A 19,198-nucleotide genomic window follows, 5' to 3' on the forward strand; every position below is an offset into this window, starting at 1 on the left:
GAGCTTTACTCTGTATCTAACCCTGTGCTGTCCCTGTCCTGGGAGTGCTTGAATGGGGACAGTGTAGGGGAAACTTCACTCTGTAACTAACCCCATGCTGTCCCTGTCCCTGGGAGTGTTTGATGGGGGACAGTGTAGAGGGAGCTTCACTCTGTAACTAACCCCATGCTGTCCCTGTCTTGTGAGTGTGTGATGGGGACAGTGTATAGGAAGGCTTACTTCCTGTTTAACAAAAAAGGGAGATTTTCTCTCTCTCTAACCTTGTGCTGTCCCTGCCCTGTGAGTGTGTGATGGGGGACGGTGTAGAGGGCACTTTACTCTGTATCTAATCCTGTGCTGTCCCTGTCCTGGGAGTGTTTGATGATGGACAGTGTAGAGGGAGCTTTACTCTGTATCTAACCCTGTGATGTCCCTGTCCTGGGAGCGTTTGATGGGGGACAGTGTAGAGGGAGCTTTACTCTGTATCTAACCCTGTGATGTCCCTGTCCTGGAAGTGTTTGATGGGGGACAGTGTAGAGGGAGCTTTACTCTGTATCTAACCCTGTGCTGTCCCTGTCCTGGGAGTGTTTGATGGAGGACAGTGTGGAGGGAGCTTTACTCTGTATCTAACCCTGTGATGTCCCTGTCCTGGGAGTGTATGATGGGGACAGTGTAGAGGGAGCTTTACTTTATGTTTAAAACAGTAAGGGGAGATTTTCTCTCTCTCTAACCTTGTGCTGTACCTGTCCTGTGAGTGTTTGGATGGGGACAGTGTTTTTAGTTTGAAAGAGTGGAGACTACTTTACTCTGTATCTAACCCTGTGCTGTCCCTGTCCTGGGAGTGTTTGATGGGGGACAGTGTAGAGGGAGCTTTACTCTGTATCTAACCCTGTGCCTGTGTCTAACCCTCTTTGTTCCTGTCCAGGGAATGTTTGATGGAAACAGTGTGAAGGGAGATATACTCCGTATTTAACCCCATGCTGTACTGGTATTGGGAGTGTCAAGGGAAATGGTACTGAGTAAATTGTTGCAATTCTGGGCTGAAAGGTGCCCAAGTCTTGATGGACTTCCTCCCTGGGCCTGAAAAGAAGTGGCAAATGAGAACATTGCTGTGATATAATTTTCTAAAGCTCCCAGGTCATGGGAGGTGGAAGGTGCCATTAGATTGTGAAGTCACATGTGTGACTTTATGGCTCGATAAAGGAGGGATGCAGAAAACAGGAAACGTGCGGCGAGTTCACTGTTCGAAACCATTCTGAAAGACATGACAGCAGAGCACTTAGAAATAATTGAGATGATCAGGCAGAGTCTGCTTTTGTAATTAGATTACTTACAGTGTGGAAACTGGCCCTTCAGCCCAACAAGTCCACACTGACCCGCCACCCATCCAGACCCATTCCCCTACATTTACCCCTGCCCCTAACACTATGGGCAATTCACCTAACCTGCACATTTTTGGACTGTGGGAGGAAACCGGAGCACCCAGAGGAAACCCACGCAGACACGGGGAGAACGTGCAAACTCCACACAGTCAGTCGCCTGAGGCGGGAATTGAACCCGGGTCTCTGGCGCTGTGAGGCAGCAGTGCTAACCACTGTGCCACTGTGCCGCCCACTGTGGCGCAGTGAAAGGGAAATCATAATAGACCAATTGATTGAGGAAGGAATGTTTGTTGTGTCAAAACAGAAATCCAGAAGGCATTTAATAAGGTGCAACATCAAAACATGTTGTGGAAAAATAGATGTTCATTGTGTAGGAAAATGGCTAGCTAACAGGAGAGTCACTGTAAACGAGTCACTTTCTGCCTGGATAGACAGAACATGTAGTGTAGCAGCAGTGTGTACCATTTACAGGAAATTCATCAAAGATCCTCAGACAGTACCTTCAAAACCCACAACCACTTCCATCGAGAAGAGCAAGGGCAGCAGATACATGGGAACACCACCCCCTGCAAGTTCCTCTTCAAGTCACTCACCATCCCGACTTGGAAATATATCGCCGTTCCTTCACTGTCACTGGGTCAAAATCCTAGAATTCCCTCCCTAAGGGCATTGTGGGTCTAACTACATGACATAGACTGCAGTGGTTCAAGGAGACAGCTCACCCCCACCTTCTCAAGGGGCAACTAGGGACGGGCAATTAATGCTGGGCCCAGCCAGTGACATTCATGTCCCATGAGTGAATAAAAATGAGTGGTCTGTCGAAGGGATCAGTGCAGGGACCTTAACCTTTTACACATTAAAATGAATTGATTAAATGACTCAAATTATGCTTCACTACTTTTGCTGATGACACAAAGTTGATCAGAAAGTAGAATCTGAAGAGGACACGTGATGGCTGTAAACGGATATAGATCAGTAAAATGATTGTGCAAAGATCTGGTAAATGGGGTTTAATTAGGAAAATATGAAATTGTTCATTTTGTTGGTGTTATCCAAATGTTTTGTATTTAATATGTGCTAACAATTTAGATGATGGTAGACAATGGGATCTATTTCATGCTTGGTGTAAATAGCTAAATTTGTTTCTCAAAAACGAGTCACTGCGAGTTCACTTTGGACACTAGATTATTATCTGAAGAAGGCTTCCTTGAAATCAAGTGACTGGTGATAACCACTTGCTTTGCTATAGTCTCTCACTCAGGTGACTAGTTGGAGAGGTGCTTGTTATTGTCTGATTGAGGTGGAGGAAGGTTTGCTATTAACAAGCTGATCAGCTGATCTCTCCCATTTCTGAAAAGGAATCCCTCGACATCACATCAGGGTGAAACCTACTGGCTCTTTTGAAAGAGTGTTCACACTAGGGGGTGAGCAACAAAGGTCTTACTCAGCAGAGACATCATCGTCCCTTAGAACAATAGAGAAAACGTCCATACATTCCTGGCTTCATGTCCAAAGATGCCCAGATCCCTCTGCACCTGCGAGTTCTGTGATCTCTCAACAATTGGAATATTAAACCAACTTGTAAGGAGATCTCAGCTATCTGTAAGAATAATAGGGTGTTTATGGTAAGGGATTTTAACTTTCCAAACATAGACTGGGACTGCCATAGTGCTAAGGGTTTAGATGGAGAGGAATTTGTTAAGCGTGTACAAGACAATTTTCTGACTCAGGATGTGGATGTACCGACTAGAGAAGGTGCAAACCTTGACCTACTCTTGAAAAATAAGGCAGGGCAGGTGACTGAGGTGTCAGTGGGGGAGCACTTTGGGGCCAGCGACCATAACTCTATTAGATTTAAAATAGTGATGGAGAAGGATAGACCAGATCTAAAAGTTGAAGTTCAAAATTGGAGATAGGCCAATTTTTATGGTATTAAGCAAGAACTTTCAAAAGCTGATTGGGGGCAGATGTTCACAGGTAAAGGGACGGCTGGAAAATGGGAAGCCTTCAGAAATGAGATAACGAGAATCCAGAGAAAGTCTGTCAGGGTGAAAGGGAAGGCTAGTAGGTATAGGGAATGCTGGATGACTAAAGAAATTGAGGGTTTGGTTAAGAAAAAGAAGGAAGCATATGTCAGGTACAGACAGGATAGATCGAGTGAATTCTTAGAAGAGTATAAAGGAAGTAGGAGTATACTTAAGAGAGAAATCAGGAGNTAGAATTAAGGAGAATCCAAAGGGGTTTTACAAATATATTAAGGACAAAAGGGTAACTAGGGAGAGAATAGGGCCCCACAAAGATCAGCAAGGCGGCCTTTGTGTGGAACCACAGAAAATGGGGGAGATACTAAATGAGTATTTGCATCAGTATTTACTGTGGAAAAGGATATGGAAGATATAGACCGTAGGGAAATAGATGGTGACATCGAGCAAAATGTCCAGATTACAGAGGAGGAAGTGCTGGATGTCTTGAAATGCATAAAGGTGGATAAATCCCCAGGACCTGATCAGGTGTACCTGAGAACTCTGTGGGAAGCTAGAGTATGGTTACTGGGCCTCTTGCTGAGATATTTGTATCATCGATAGTCACAGGTGAGGTGCCGGAAGACTGGAGGTTGGCAAATGTGGTGCCACTGTTTAAGAAGGGCGGTAAAGACAAGCCAGGGAACTATAGACCGGTGAGCCTGACCTCGGGTGGTGGGCAAGTTGTTGGAGGGAATCCTGAGGGAGAGGATGTACATGTATTTGGAAAGGCAAGGACTGATTCGGGATAGTCAACATGGCTTTGTGCATGGGAAATTATGTCTCACAAACTTAATTGAATTTTTTGAAGAAATAACAAAGAAGATTGATGAGGACAGAGCAGTAGATATGATCTATATGGACTTCAGTAAGACGTTCGACAAGATTCCCCATGGGAGACTGATTAGCAAGGTTAGATCGCATGGAATAAAGGGAGAACTAACCATTTGGATACAGAACTGGCTCAAAGTCAGAAGACAGAGGGTGGTGGTGGAGGGTTGTTTTTCAGACTGGAGACCTGTGACCAGTGGAGTGCCACAAGGATCGGTGCTGGATCCGCTATTTTTTGTCATTTACATAAATGATTTGGTTGCGAGCATAAGAGGTACAGTTAGTAATTTGCAGATAACACCAAAATTGGAGGTGTCGTGGACAGCGATGAGGGTTACCTCAGGTTACAACAGAATCTTGATCAGATGGGCCAATGGGCCGAGAGCTTGTGAGCTTGTGGTGCAATGGTAGCGCGTCTGACTCCAGATCAGCAGGTTGCGTGTTCAACTCACGTCAGGCTCACTGCAGTCAACTTCTAAGGGTGGCACGGTGGTACAGTGGTTAGCACTACTGCCTCACAGCGCCAGAGACCCGGGTTCAATTCCCACCTCAGGCAATTGTCTGTGTGGAGTTTGCACATTCTCCCTGTGTCTGCGTGGGTTTCCTCCCACAGTCCAAAGATGTGCAGGTTAGGTGAATTGGCCATGCTAAATTGCCCGTAGTGTTAGGTAAAAGGGGTAAATGTAGGGGTATGGGTGGGTTACGCTTCGGCGGGTCGGTGTGGACTTGTTGGGCCGAAGGGCCTGTTTCCACACTGTAAGTAATCTAATGTAATCTAAACTGCCCATAGTGTTAGGTGAAGGGATAAATGTAGGGGAATGGGTCTGGGTGGGTTGCTTTTTGGAGGGTCGGTGTGGACTTGTTGGGCCGAAGGGCCTGTTTCCACACTGTAGGGAATCTAATCTAAAAAAAAAGAAGTGGCAGATGGAGTTTAATTCCAATAAATGCGAGGTGCTGCATTTTGGGAAAGCAAATCTTAGCAGGACTTATACACTTAATGCTAAGGTCCTAGAGTGTGTGCTGAACAAAGAGACCTTGGAGTACAGGTTCACAGTTCCTTGAAAGTGGAGTCGCAGGTCGACAGGATAGTGAAGAAGGTGTTTGATATGCTTTCCATTATTGGTCAGAGTATTGAGTACAGGAGTTGGGAGGTCATGTTGCGGCTGGACAGGATTTTAGTTAGGCCATTGTAAGTATATTGCGTGCAATTCTGGTCTCCTTCCTATTGGAAAGATGTTGTTGTGAAACTTGAAAGGGTTCAGAAAAGATTCACAAGGATGTTGCCAGGGTTGGAGGATCTGAGCTACAGGGAGAGGCTGAACAGGCTGGGGCTGTTTTCCCTGGAGCGTCGGAGGAGGGGTTATTGCCTAGCCCTACCGTTTGCTGTCTGTGGGTTTGGAAGATGAGGATCCAGTTGCAGAGGGAATCCTCTGCGGGATATCGGAGGACAGTTTAGAGTTGGTTACATTGCTGTAGATCTGGAGTTACGTGAAGATCAGATCAGGTAAGGAAAGCAGATTTCCCTCCCTAAAGAACGTTTGGTGGACCAAAGGGTTTTTAAAACGACCGAGAGTGGTTACACAGTCGCTATTGGACTGGCTTTTAATTTCCAGACTTAATGATCTCAGATTTCACCTTCTGCTCCAGTGAGATTCAAATCCATGTGCCTGCAACATTAACTTGGGGTTCTGTCCAGTCACTATCACTATGTAAAACTATCACTACGTCACCAGCTAGGAACATTAGGTGAATGATTTGCTTCATTGTAAGACCATATAACATGGTCAGAGTAGACCATTCTGTCCAGTGAGTCTGCTCTGATCCTCATTCTTCTATATTCAAATAAGTACAGGTCCAATCTTCTCAGCCTCTCCTCAATCCCTCCCTACCTGGGATCAGCCGAATATACCTTTTCTGGATACCTCTAGTGTATCTTTCCTTAGGTGACAATCCAAAATTGTTCACAGTATTCCAACTGCGGTCTGACCCGGCCTTGTACAGTTTTATCATTATATTTATATTCCATTCCCTTTGAAATAAAGACCAATATTCCATTTGCCTTCCCTATTACCCACTGAACTTGGATGATATTTATTCATTTTTGTGGGATGTGGGTGTCACTGTCTGGGCCCAGCATTAATTGCCGGTCCCTAGTTGCCCCTTGAGAAGGTGGGGGTGAGCTGCCTTCTTGAACCACTGCAGTCTATGTCATGTAGTTAGACCCACAATGCCCTTAGGGAGGGAATTCTAGGATTTTGACCCAGTGACACTGAAGGATTGGCGATATATTTCCAAGTCGGGATGGTGAGTAGCTCGAAGGGGAACTTGCAAGAGATAGTGTTCCCATGTATCTGCTGCCATCATCCTTCTAGATGGAAGGGGTTGTGGGTTTGGAAGGTGCTGTCTGAGGATTTTTGATGAATTTCTGCAGTGCATCTTGTAGATGGTCCACACTGCTGCAACTGAGTGTCGGTGGGGGAGAGAGTGGTTATTGAAGAAGGTGGATGGAGTGATTATGCTGCTTTGTCCTGGATGGTGTCCAGGGTCAAATGCATGTTAGATTACACCACAATGAATTGCCTTGGGATGTTTTACTATGTTTAAAGGACTTGTTGTTATAATGCCTGTTGCCTGTTACCCAGATCTTTCTGCACCTGTAAGCTGTCAGCCAACTTGTTTATGCCGGATCTCCTTGACCAGGGATCCTAAATTAGTCTCGTCCCGTTTGCCAGCACTTAACCCTCTAAACCCTTCCTATTCATGTACCCATCCTGACGCCTTTTAAATGTTGTTATTGTACCCAAACATTAGTCTGTGACTCACTCTTGTGTTTGAAGGCCAGACGTGAATTATGTCACTATGAAGCTCATTTCTGTGAAGGTGTGAAACTAATGATATCTATACAGTGTACCAGCAGGCGATCTCTCACCCAATCTGACTTTAATGAGTTTCTTTCTTCCTCAAATTACTCTCTTTGGGTCACAGTTGTTGACTTCTCCTCAATAACCATTTTGCTTCGATTTAGGCTTTGATTATGGTCAAGCTGATGGTAATTCTAGACAAGTCATAGGTCACAAGTTCGATCCCAATACTCGCCCACATTGTCAGCTTCCAAACCAGCCTTTAATTCCCTGGGTTGTTCTGTTGCAGTGGTAGCATCCCAAACTCTGAGCCAGGAGGCCAGGATCCAAGAAGGTGTGTAATGACATCTGTCCAATACAATATCTGTCTTAGAGTGAGGCCTGGCTTGACAGAACATAGTCTTTCTTCACAATGTGATTACCATGGTAACCAGTCAGTGAGCATATTCACATTAGGCTGTTAATTCTACTTTAACAAAAGAACACAAATTTATTACACAGTGAAGAACAATCATGAAGGTACCTCTCATCTGATGGCTGTGAGTCTTTGGAACTCCCTGCCACAGAGCGCTGTGGGGCAAAGTATTTGTGTATATTTAAGACTGAGACAGACAGATTGTTCATCTGTTGGGAAATCCAGGAAAAGGGCAGGAAATAGGACATGAGGAATTTTGGATCAGCCATGACCTTATAGAATGGCATAGCAGGCTTGAGGAGCTGAACAGCCTCCTCCTGTTCATATCTCCTATCACCCTATGGTCTTCTATTTATGACAATGTGGAAATATATTATTGCAAACAGCAAAAAGGAAGATTCAGTGCTTTAACCCAGGAAGATGGTGCCACTGTTTAAGAAGGGTGGTAAGGACAAACCAGGGAACTATAGACCGGTGAGCCTGACCTCGGTGGTGGGCAAGTTGTTGGAGGGAATCCTGAGGGACAGGATGTACATGTATTTGGAAAGGCAAGGACTGATTAGGGATAGTCAACATGGCTTTGTGCGTGGGAAATCATGTCTCACAAACTTGATTGAGTTTTATGAAGAAGTAACAAAGAGGATTGATGAGGGCAGAGCAGTAGATGTGATCTATATGGACTTCAGTAAGGCTTTTGACAAAATTCCCCATGGGAGACTGGTGAGCAAGTTTAGATCTCATGGAATAGAGGGAGAACTAGCCATTTAGAGACTGGAGGCCTGTGACCAGTGGAGTGCCACAAGGAGTCCTCTACTTTTTGTCATTTATATAAATGATTTGGATATGAACATAAGAGGTACAGTCAGTAAGTTTGCAGATTACACCAAAATTAGAGGTGTAGCGGACAGCGAAGAAGGTTATCTCAGATTACAACAGGATCTTGATCAGATGGGCCAATGGGCTGAGAAGTGGCAGATGGAGTTAGAACATAGAACATAGAACAATATAGCACGGAACAGGCCCTTCAGCCCTCAATGTTGCGCCGACCTGTGAACTATTCTCGTCCCCCTACACTATCCCAAAATCATCCATGTGCTTATCTAAGGATTCTTTAAATCTCTCTAATGTGGCTGAGTTAACTACATTAGCAGGTTCTGGATTAGTGGTGCTGGAAGAGCACAGCAGTTCAGGCAGCATCCAAGGAGCAGCGCAGGTAGGGCATTCCACGCCCTTACCACTCTCTGCGTAAAGAACCTGCCTCTGACATCTGTCTTAAATCTATCACCCCTCAATTTGTAGTTATGCCCCCTCGTACACGCTGACATCATCATCCTAGGAAAAAGACTGATAATGAAACCTAACACACCGTATGCCTTCTTAACAGCACTATCCACCTGGATAGTTTAATTCAGATAAATGAGAGGTGCTGCATTTTGGGAAAGTAAATCTTAGTAGGACTTATACACTTAATGGTAAGGTCCTAGGGAGTGTTGCTGAAGAAAGAGACCTTGGAATGCAGGTTCATAGCTCCTTGAAAGTGGAGTTGCAGGTAGATAGAATAGTGAAGAAGGCATTTGGTATGCTTTCCTTTATTGGTTAGAGTATTGAGTACAGGAATTTGGTGGTCATGTTGTGGCTGTACAGGACATTGGTTGGGCCACTTTTGGCATATTGTGTGCAATTTGTGAAACTTGAAAGGGTTCAGAAAAGATTTACAAGGATGTTGCCAGGGTTGGAGGGTTTGAGCTACAGGGAGAGATTGAATAGGCTGGGGCTGTATCGCTGGAGCTGAGGGGTGAGGAGTGACCTTATAGAGGTTTATGAAATCATGAGGGGCATGGATAGAATAAATAGACAATTTTTTTCCCTGGGGTGGGGGAGTCCAGAACTAAAGGGCATAGATTTAGGGTCAGAGGGGAAAAATATAAAAGAGACCTAAGGGGCAACTTTTTCACACAGAAAGTGGTGGAATGAGCTGCTAGAGGAAGTGGTGGAGGCTGGTACAATTGCAACATTTAAGAGGCATTTGGATGGGTATGTGAATAGGAAGGGTTTGGAGGGATATGGGCCGGGTGCTGGCAGGTGGAACTAGATTGGGTTGGGATATCTGGTCGGCATGGAGGAGTTAGACTGAAGGGTCTGTTTCTGTGCTGTACATGACCCTATTTTAGCAAACATTCAGTCTGAGTCAGACATCTTTCCTATTTTTACTGTTTAACTTTTTAACTCATATTTTTTTTAGAGATTGTCTGCACATTTGCTGGTTGTGATTCTCTCTTTTCCCCGCTCTTCAGCAGACGGCCAGCAGCTAACTCACTGATCTTTCTCACCAAACCCTCGGGAAGAGAACTCTGGTTTTCCAGTTACTTTGACTATTTTTGGACTGTCAAACAGCACACCTGCTAGAATTGATCTGCCGCTGGCCTCTGGTTTCTCTCTTTCCTGGCTTGCAAAAGCTCAACACAGGAAACATCTCACACATTACCACAACGGGTAACTTGAAGGGTTATGTAAAAACAGTCATACCTTCTTGGGATCCCTGGCTGTGATTCACTGGTGATATTGATGCATTTCTGATCCTTGGAAATTAAGCACGATGTCTTCACAGAATTGGAAATCCAAAAACTGCTGAGCTCTGCTTTCGAACCCAAGTTTCCATTTGGGTAACGATAAATATAAACTTTCAGCACACTTTTCAGATCTCGCTCCCATTATTTCGGACCCTACTTATCAAAAGTCCCTCCAACACCGTCCTGGCAGAGTTTTCCAAGTCCTTACGAGAAGGATAGACAGTTTGAGGGAATTGAGGAGACTGGTGTAGCTGGGGCAGTCCTTAAGGTAGAGAAATAACCAACAATTGTGTCCTGGACCTCCCGCGTCAAGATGGCACAACGACGCCTCTTCTTCCTCAGGAGTCTCAGGAAATTCCACATGTCCGTACGGCACCTCACCAACGTTTACAGATGCACCATCGACAGCATACTGTCTGGGTGCATAACAGCCTGGTACAGCAGCTGGTCTGTCCAGGACTGTAAGAAACTACAGAAGGCTGCGTGCACAGCCCAGACCATCACTGAAGCCAACCTCCCATCCATGGACTCCATCTGCACTCCTCGTTGCTGTGAAGACGTTGCCAACATCAAAGACCCCTCCCACCCCGGTAATGATTTCCTATGACCTCTCCCACCAGGCTGACGACACAGAAGCTTGAACACACACACCAACAGGTTCTAGAACAGCGTCTTCCCCGCTGTTAATGGACTGATGAATGGACCTGTCTAATTTCAATCGAATATTGATCTTGCTCCGTGCCCCTCCTGTGCAGTGTAACCTTGTATGCCCCGCTCTGATTAAGTAACCTATGCTCAGAATGTCCTTGTTTAATATGATCTGTCTGTACTGCTCGCAAGACAAAACTTTCCCCTGTGCTTAGTTAAACATTGCACAACACCAGATTATAAAGTTAAAAATCACACGACACCGGGTTATAGTCTAACAGGTTTATTTGGAAGCACTAGCTTTCGGAACGCTGCTCCTTCATCAGATGGGCTACTGAAAGCTAGTGCTCCCAATTAAACCTGTTGGACTATAACCTGGTGTTGTGTGATTTTTAACTTTGTACACCCCAGTCCAACACCGACATCTCCAAATCATCACCGTACTTAGGTACACATAACAACAACAAATCAAATCAAACCAATTGAAGGTGGGGGTGGTTCGTAATCAGGGGACCATTGGTACACGAAGCAGAGTTTAAACAAGAAAATGTTTTTTAGGGAATGAGTTTCAATGATCTGGAAGGGCGATGGAAGCAGATTCAGCAATAGTTTTCAGATGTTAGAATGCTTGATAAAGGAGAGATTGCAGAGCTCTTGTAGAAAGTGCAACGGAGTTTATTTAATTCAAAGCTGTTACAAACAGCTGGAGCAGGTAGAATAGCTATATATCCTGCTGTTGGAATCTGGAATCATAGAATCCCTACAGGCCATTCAGCCCATCAAGTCCCTAGTGGAACTCTGAAGAGCATCCCACCCACTCGTGTAACCCTGCAATTCTCATGGCCAACCCACCTAGCCAGACATTATGGGCAATTGAGTGTGTGACCAATGCACCTAACCTGCACATCTTTGGGCTTTGGGAGGAAACCAGAGCTGCCAGAGGAAACAAACACAGACACGGGGAGAATGTGCAAACTCCATGCGGTCACCTGAGGCTGGAATTGAACCCCGGTCTCTGGCACTGTGAGGCAGTAGTACTAACTATTGAGCCACGATGCCACCCTGGAGATCTGGAATTTTCAATTCCAGTTTGTAAAATGGAGTGAGGACAGAATTTGGCCACACAGTCTGAGTGTATGGGGAGTATAGTAGGGAGCTGAGTCACAGCCTTGCGGGACACAGGTGTGGAGGGTTATTGTGGAGGAGGTGTTGCTGTCTGTTCTTACTGATTGTGATCTATGGGGCAGGAAGTCGAGGATCCAGTTACAGACGGGGGGGGACCCGAGACCGAGGTCTCAGGGTTTAGAGACGGGTTTGTTTGGAATTATGGTGTTGATGGCAGAACTTAAACCAATACGTAGGAGCCTGACGTAGGTATCCTTGTTACCCCGATGTTCCAGGGATGGTGTAGGGCCAGGGGGATGGTGTCTGCCCTGTTACACTGGTAGACAAAGTGTGAAGGATCGAGGCAGGCTGGGAGGCTGGAGCTGATGTCAGCCATGACTCACCTCTCAAAGGATTTCATAACGATGTTAGCCAGAGCTACCGGGCGGGATGCATTGAGGCACGCCGCAGGATATTGCATTGACACTGGGATGATGGTGGTCTTCTTAAAGCAGGTCAGGACTTCTGATCGTAGTGAAGAGAGGTTAAAGACATCTGCGAATACACCCACCAGCTGGTCAGTCCTGGGTCTGAGTGCATGGCTGGAGACTCCACCCAGGCCAGTCGCTTTCCGTGGGTTCACTCTCCAAAAGCCGATCTGACCTTAGCAGCAGTGACCGTGGGGACAGGGACACCTGAGGCTGTCTGAATAGGTCACATTGTTTCACTGCGTTCTGTTCACAGCAAGGCTAGAATGCATTGAGCTCAGTACGGATGGTCTGTTGCCTGCGATTCTGATCGATTTTGCTTTGTAGCCTGTTGTGTCACATAAGCCTTGTCACAAATGACAGGTGACGATCTGATTGGTCTAGGACTCAAGCTTAGATTGATATTGCCTCACAGCATCTCTCATGCCTTTATGAAGGTCGAACCTGGATTTCCTGTGTAGATCAGGGTTGCCTGACTTTACGTCTCAGACCTGGACTTCAGTAGGGAGGGGATTTCCCGGTTCATTCATAGTTTCCAGTTAGGAATCATTCCACAACACCAGGTTATAATCCAACAGGTTTAATTGGAAGCACTAGCTTTCAGAGCACTGCTCCTTCATCAGGTGGCTGTGGAGTATAAGATTGTAGGACACAGAATTTATAGCAAAAGTTTACAGTGTAATGTTAATGAAGATTAGATTAGATTACGTACAGTGTGGAAACAGGCCCTTCGGCCCAACAAGTCCACACCGACCCGCCGAAGTGAAACCCACCCATACCCTTAACCTAACACTACGGGCAATTTAGCCTGGCCAATTCACCTGACCTGCACATCTTTGGACTGTGGGGGGAAACCGGAGCACCCGGAGGAAACCCACACAGACACGGGGAGAATGTACAAACTCCACACAGTCGGTCACCTGAGGCGGGAATTGAACCCAGGTCTCTGGCGCTGTGAGGCAGCAGTACCACTGTGCCACCGTGCCGCCCACATTATACATTGAAATTAGACATTGAAAAATACCTTGATTGTTTGTTAAGTCTCTAATCCGTTAGAGATTGCACACCCCAGTCCAACACCGGCATCTCCAAATCTTGGGAATCATTCCCATTAATTTCTTGGGCATGCAGTCTTCTGTACACTTACTAATGAAGTCTGGCCTGGAGCTGAGATGACTGACCCTCCAACAACCACAGCCATCTTCCTATGTGCCAGATATGACTCCAACCAGCGGAGTGTTTTCCCCCGGAATCCATTGATTCCATCTTGCTAGGGCTCCTCGATGTCTAGGGCTGTCCCTCTCCCCTCCCCTCTGGAATTCCGCTCTTTTGTCCATGTTTGACCCAAGGCTGTAATGAGGTCAGGAGCTGAGTGACCCTGGGGGAACCCAAACTGGGCGTCACTGAGCAGGTTATTGCTGAGCAGGTGCTGCTTGATAGCACTGTTGGTGACCCCTTCCAACACTTTCCTGATGATCGAGAGTAGACTGATGGGGCAGTAATTGATCAGGTTGGAATTGTCCTGGTTTTTGTGTACAGGACATACCTGGGCAATGTTCCACATTGTCGGGTAGGTGCCAGTGTTGTAACTGTACTGGAACAGCTTAGCGAGGGGAGCGGCAAGTTCTGGAACACAGGTCTTCAGTACTATTGCTGGAATGTTGTCAGGGCCCATTGCCTTTGCAGTATCCTGTACTTCCAGCTGTTTCTTCATATCATAGAGTTATAGAGATGTACAACATGGATCCGCTCCACCCTCCTCTCTGACCTATCACCTTCATTCCCACCCCCACTCACCTATTGTATCCGTGACTACCTGGTCAGGTCCAAGCCCTCCTACAACCCACCCTCCCATCCTGGCACCTTCCCCTGCCACCGCAGGAACTGCAAAACCTGCGCCCACACCTCCTCCCTCACCTCCATCCAAGGCCCCAAAGGAGCCTTCCACATCCATCAAAGTTTTACCTGCACATCCACCAATATCATTTATTGTATCCATTGCTCCCGATGCAGTCTCCTCTACATTGGGGAGACTGGACGCCTCGTAGCAGAGCGCTTCAGGGAACATCTCCGGGACACCCGCACCAATCAACCACACCGCCCCATGGCCCAACATTTCAACTCCCCCTCCCACTCTGCCGAGGACATGGAGGTCCTGGGCCTCCTTCACCGCCGCTCACTCACCACCCGATGTCTGGAGGAAGAACGCCTCATCTTCCACCCCTATTGTACTCTTTGCTACTTTCTCCCCACCCCCACCCATTTATCTCTCCACCCTGGAGGCTCCCTGTCTTCATTCCTGATTAAGGGCTTTTGCCCGAAACGTTGATTTTCCTGCTCCTCGGATGCTGCCTGGCCTGTTGTGCTTTTCCAGCACCACTCTGACCTAAACTCTGGTTTCCAGCATCTGCAGTCCTCACTTCTGCCTATGTACAACATGGAACAGATCCTTTGGTCCAACGCGTCCATGCCGACCCAATCTAGTCCCACCTTCCAGCACCCGGCCCATATCCCTCCAAACCCTTCCTAATCATATACCCGGAGGAGAAAGTGAGGTCTGCCGATGCTGGAGATCAGAGCTGAAAATGTGTTGCTGGAAAAGCGCAGCAGGTCAGGCAGCATCCAGGGAACAGGAGAATCGACGTTTCGGGCATAAGCCCTTCTTCAGGATTCCTGTTCTCGATTCTCCTTTTCCCTGGATGCTGCCTGACCTCCTAATCATATACCCGTCCAGCTGCCTCTTAAATGTTGTAATTGTACCAGCCTCCACCACTTCCTCTGGCAGCTCGTTCCACACACGCACCACCCTCTGTGTGAAAATGTTGCCCCTTGGGTCCCTTTAACATCTTTTCCCTCTCACCCTAAACCAATGCCCTTTAGTTCTGGACTCCCCCACCCCAGGGAAAAGACCTAGTCTGTTTACCCTATCCGTGCCCCTCCTGATTTTATAAACCTCTATAAGGTCACCCCTCAGCCTCCGACGCTCCAGGGAAAACAGCCCCAGCCTGTTCAGCCTCTCCCTATAGCTCAAACCCTCCAACCCTGGCAACATCCTTGTAAATCTTTTCTGAACCCTTTCAAGTTTCACAAGAACCTCTTCAAGTTCCACAACATCCTTCCAATAGGAGGGAGACCAGAATTGCACACAGTATTCTGAAAGTGGCCTAACCAATGTCCTGTAATTGATTGGCTGAAGACTGATATCTGGAATGCTGGGGTCCTTGGAGGAGAAACGGGAGTGGGTGTGGGTTCTGGGTGTAGCAGAATGACCCATTCTCCCATCCCTTGCATTCTCACTGATCTACACACACTGGCTCAAGTCCAGCAAAACTTTAATTTTAAAATTCTCCTGCTTGTCTTCTCCAGACTGGAGGAAACTCTCATTGAGGCCTCTCGACTATCTCTGATTTCCTTCACTCTGGCACTGAGGACTGAGCTTTGTGCTGTCTGAGCAATAGACTTGCAAAGGATTTGGACCAAATGCAGGCAAGTGGCACTCGATTAGTTTGGGAAACTTGTTCAGTATAGACGAGGTGAACTGAAGGGTCTGTTTCCACATTCTATGGCCCTATGACTATAACTGTCCCTCTCAAATCCTCTTCCTGCGTGGCACGGTGCCTCAGTGGTTAGCACTGCTGCCTCACAGCGCCAGGGACCTGGGTTGGATTCCAGCCTCGGGTGACTATCTGTGTGGAGTTTGCACATTCTCCCTGTGTCTGTGTGGGTTTCCTCCGGGTGCTCCGGTTTCCTACCTCAGACCAGGTGAATTGGCCATGCTAAATTGGCCATAGTGTTAGGTACAATAGTCAGGGGTAAATGTAACATGGGGGAATGGGTCTGGGTGGGTTGCTCTTCAGAGGGTTGGTGTGGACTTGTTGAGCCGAAGGGCCTGTTTTCATTCTGTAGGGAACCTAAATATTAATATTTTAGATCGACTGGGCTCGTACTCACTGGAATTTAGAAAAATGAGGTTGTGGAGTCTCACAGAAACACATAATATCCTGATGGGACTGGACAGGCTAAATGCAGGAAGAATGTTCCTGTTTTTGGGGAAGTGCAGAACTAGGGAGTTACAGTCCAAGAATAAAGGGTAAGCCATTCAGGACTGAGATGAGGAAGAATTTCTTCAGTTGGAGAGTTGTGAACCAGTGGAATTTTATCCCACAGGAAGCTGTGGGGCCAGTTTGTTAGATTTATTCAAGAGGGAGCTGGATGTAGCCCTTGTGGCTAAAGAGATATAGGGGTATTGAGAGTAAGCTGGAATGGGATACTGTCATTGCGTAATCAGCCCCAATTATACTGAGTGGTGGTGCAGGCTTGAGGGGCCGAATGGCCTACTCCTATGTTTCTAGATGCTCCTTAAAACTGACCTCTTTGACCATCCTCTTGGTCACCTGACCTGCTACCTCATTTTGAAATGACTCAGTAAAGCTCTCTGGAGAGAGGAGAAAGTGAGGTCTGCAGATGCTGGAGATTCCTGAAGAAGGGCTTATGGCAAAAACGTCGATTCTCCTATTCCCTGGATGCTGCCTGACCTGCTGCACTGTTCCAGCAACACATTTTCAGCTCCTCTCTGTGGAGAGCCTGGCAAGGTGGTGCTATGTGAAAGGTGCTACATCAATGTTTTGTTGTTGTTGTTGTTGCAGCACTGGGAGTAGTCAAGCCGGCTTTTTGAAGTGGTGTTGTCACGGCTCAGTTGCGTTTGAGGTGGTTGCTAGATTCACCAATGAGATCCTGGCAAACGGTTAAAACAAACACTTCCTACGAAGTCCTTGGGGAAGGAAACTGTCCTTAACCAGGCAGCCTGTTTCCCTTCCTCCCCAAACAAAGGCAGCTTCAGACTCAGCCTTCAGGCAGTGAGATTGCAATGGGAACAATTCGCCTTGCTGCAGAGAATCTTAGCGAGGAGGTCAGTGTGGATGGTGTATGCCTCTCACACTCTGCATGTTTCCGAATGTTTCCAGTGAGAGCTCCTGTTCTCCAAGTGTATTGCTGTTGTCCAACACGTGGAGGTTTGATACTCGTTTCTATCACAGCCGTGTGCTATTGAACATGCACCTGGCTGGGTGTTGTCAGTCGCACCCTATGCACGGACACACAGCTTTGCAGAGATAAAACTAAAGAATGGCAGATGCTGGGAATCCAAGATAAAACCAGAAACTGCTGGAGAAACTCAAAAAGGTTCGGAGAATCTGTGGAGGGAGAAATAGTAACCGCTTTGAGTCCAGTGATCCTTCTTTGTGTCTGTTATGTTTCTCCAGAATTTTCGTTGCTTGCTTTAGATTTTGAACACATGCAATGTTTTACTTTAATTGCAGCGTCAATAGAGCTGTACTCTGTATCTAACCCTGTGCTGGTCACTGTCCAGGGAGTTTTTGTTGGGGACAGTGTAGAGGGAGCTGTACTCTGTATCTAACCCTGTGCTGCCCCTGTCCTGGGAGTGTTTGATGGGGGACAGTGTAGAGGGAGCTTTACTCTGTATCTAACCCTGTGCTGCCCCTGTCCAGGGAGTGTTTGATGGGGACAGTGTAGAGGGAGCTTTACTCTGTATCTAACCCCGTGCTGTCCCTGTCCTGGGAGTGTTTGATGGGGGACAAGGTAGAGGGAGCTGTACTCTGTATCTAACCCTGTGCTGTCCCTGTCCTGGGAGTTTTGATGGGGACAGTGTACAGGGAGCTTTACTCTGTATCTAACCCAGTGCTGTCCCTGTCCTGTGAGTGTTTGATGGGGACAGTGTAGAGGAAGCTTTACTTTGTATCTAACCCTGTGCTGAACCTGTCCTGGGAGTTGTACTCTGTATCTAACCCCGTGCTGTCCCTGTCCTGGGAGTGTTTGATGGGGACAGTGTAGAGGAAGCTTTATACTGTATATATCCCCATGCTGTCCCTGTCCTGGGAGTGTTTGATGGGGACAGTGTAGAGGGAGCTTTACCCGGTATCTAACCCCGTGCTGTCCTTGTCCTGGGAGTGTTTGATGGGGACAGTGTAGATGGAGCTTTACTCAGTATCTAACCCCGTGCTGTCCCTGTCCTGGGGGTGTTTGATAGGGGACAGACTAGAGGAAGCTTTACTCTGTATCTAACCCCGTGCTGTCCCTGTCCTGGGAGTGTTTGATGGGGACAGTGTAGAGGGAGCTTTACTCTATATCTAACCCCATGCTGTCCCTGTCCTGGGTGTATTTGATGGGGGACAATGTAGAGGGAGCTGTACTCTGTATCTAACCCAGTGCTGTCCCTGTCCTAGAAGTGTTTGATGGGGACAGTGTAGAGGAAGCTGTATTCTGTATCTAATCCCGTGCTGTCCCTGTCCTGGGAGTGTTTGATGGGGGACAGTGTAGAGGGAGCTTTACTCTGTATCTAACCCCGTGCTGTCCCTGTCCTGGGAGTGTTTGATGGGGGACAGTATAGAGGGAGCTTTACTTTGTATCTAACCCTGTGCTGAACCTGTCCTGGGATCATTTGATGGGGACAGAGTAGAGGGAGCTGTAGTCTGTATCTAACCCTGTGCTGTCCCTGTCCTGGGAGTATTTGATTGGGACAGTGTGGATGGAGCTGTATTCTGTATCTAACCCTGTGCTCTCCTGTCCTGGGAGTGTTTGATGGGGGACAATGTAGAGGGAGCTGTACTCTGTACCTAACCCTGTGCTGTGCCTGTCCTGGGAGTGTTTGAGGGGGGACACTGTAGAGGGAGCTTTACTCTGTATCTAACCCCGTGCTGTCCCTGTCCTGGGAGTGTTTGATAGGGGACAGTGTAGAGGGAGCTTTACTCTGTATCTAACCCCGTGCTGTTTTTGTCCTGGGGGTGTTTGATGGGGGACAGTGTAGAGGGAGCTTTACTCTGTATCCAACCCCGTGCTGTCCCTGTCCTGGGGGTGTTTGATGGGGGGACAGTGTAGAGAGA

General features: G+C 47.1%; 1 protein-coding gene across 2 annotated transcripts in view; it reads left to right on the top strand.

Moving 5' to 3' along the window:
• LOC122553337 (probable G-protein coupled receptor 132) overlaps positions 1-19,198 on the top strand; it is a 59,108-nt gene that overhangs the window by 8,084 nt on the left and 31,826 nt on the right. The window contains exon 1 of one of the 2 annotated variants that reach the window (XM_043696912.1): positions 17,108-17,208. The exons of the other annotated variant lie outside the window; for it this stretch is intronic. The gene's annotated coding sequence lies outside the window, so the exon portion shown is untranslated. Of the gene's footprint in view, positions 1-17,107; positions 17,209-19,198 lie in introns of those variants that run through there. 2 annotated transcript variants of the gene reach the window in all.

The sequence above is a fragment of the Chiloscyllium plagiosum genome, chromosome 10, assembly GCF_004010195.1.
Source record: "Chiloscyllium plagiosum isolate BGI_BamShark_2017 chromosome 10, ASM401019v2, whole genome shotgun sequence".
Taxonomy (NCBI): Eukaryota; Metazoa; Chordata; class Chondrichthyes; order Orectolobiformes; family Hemiscylliidae; genus Chiloscyllium; species Chiloscyllium plagiosum.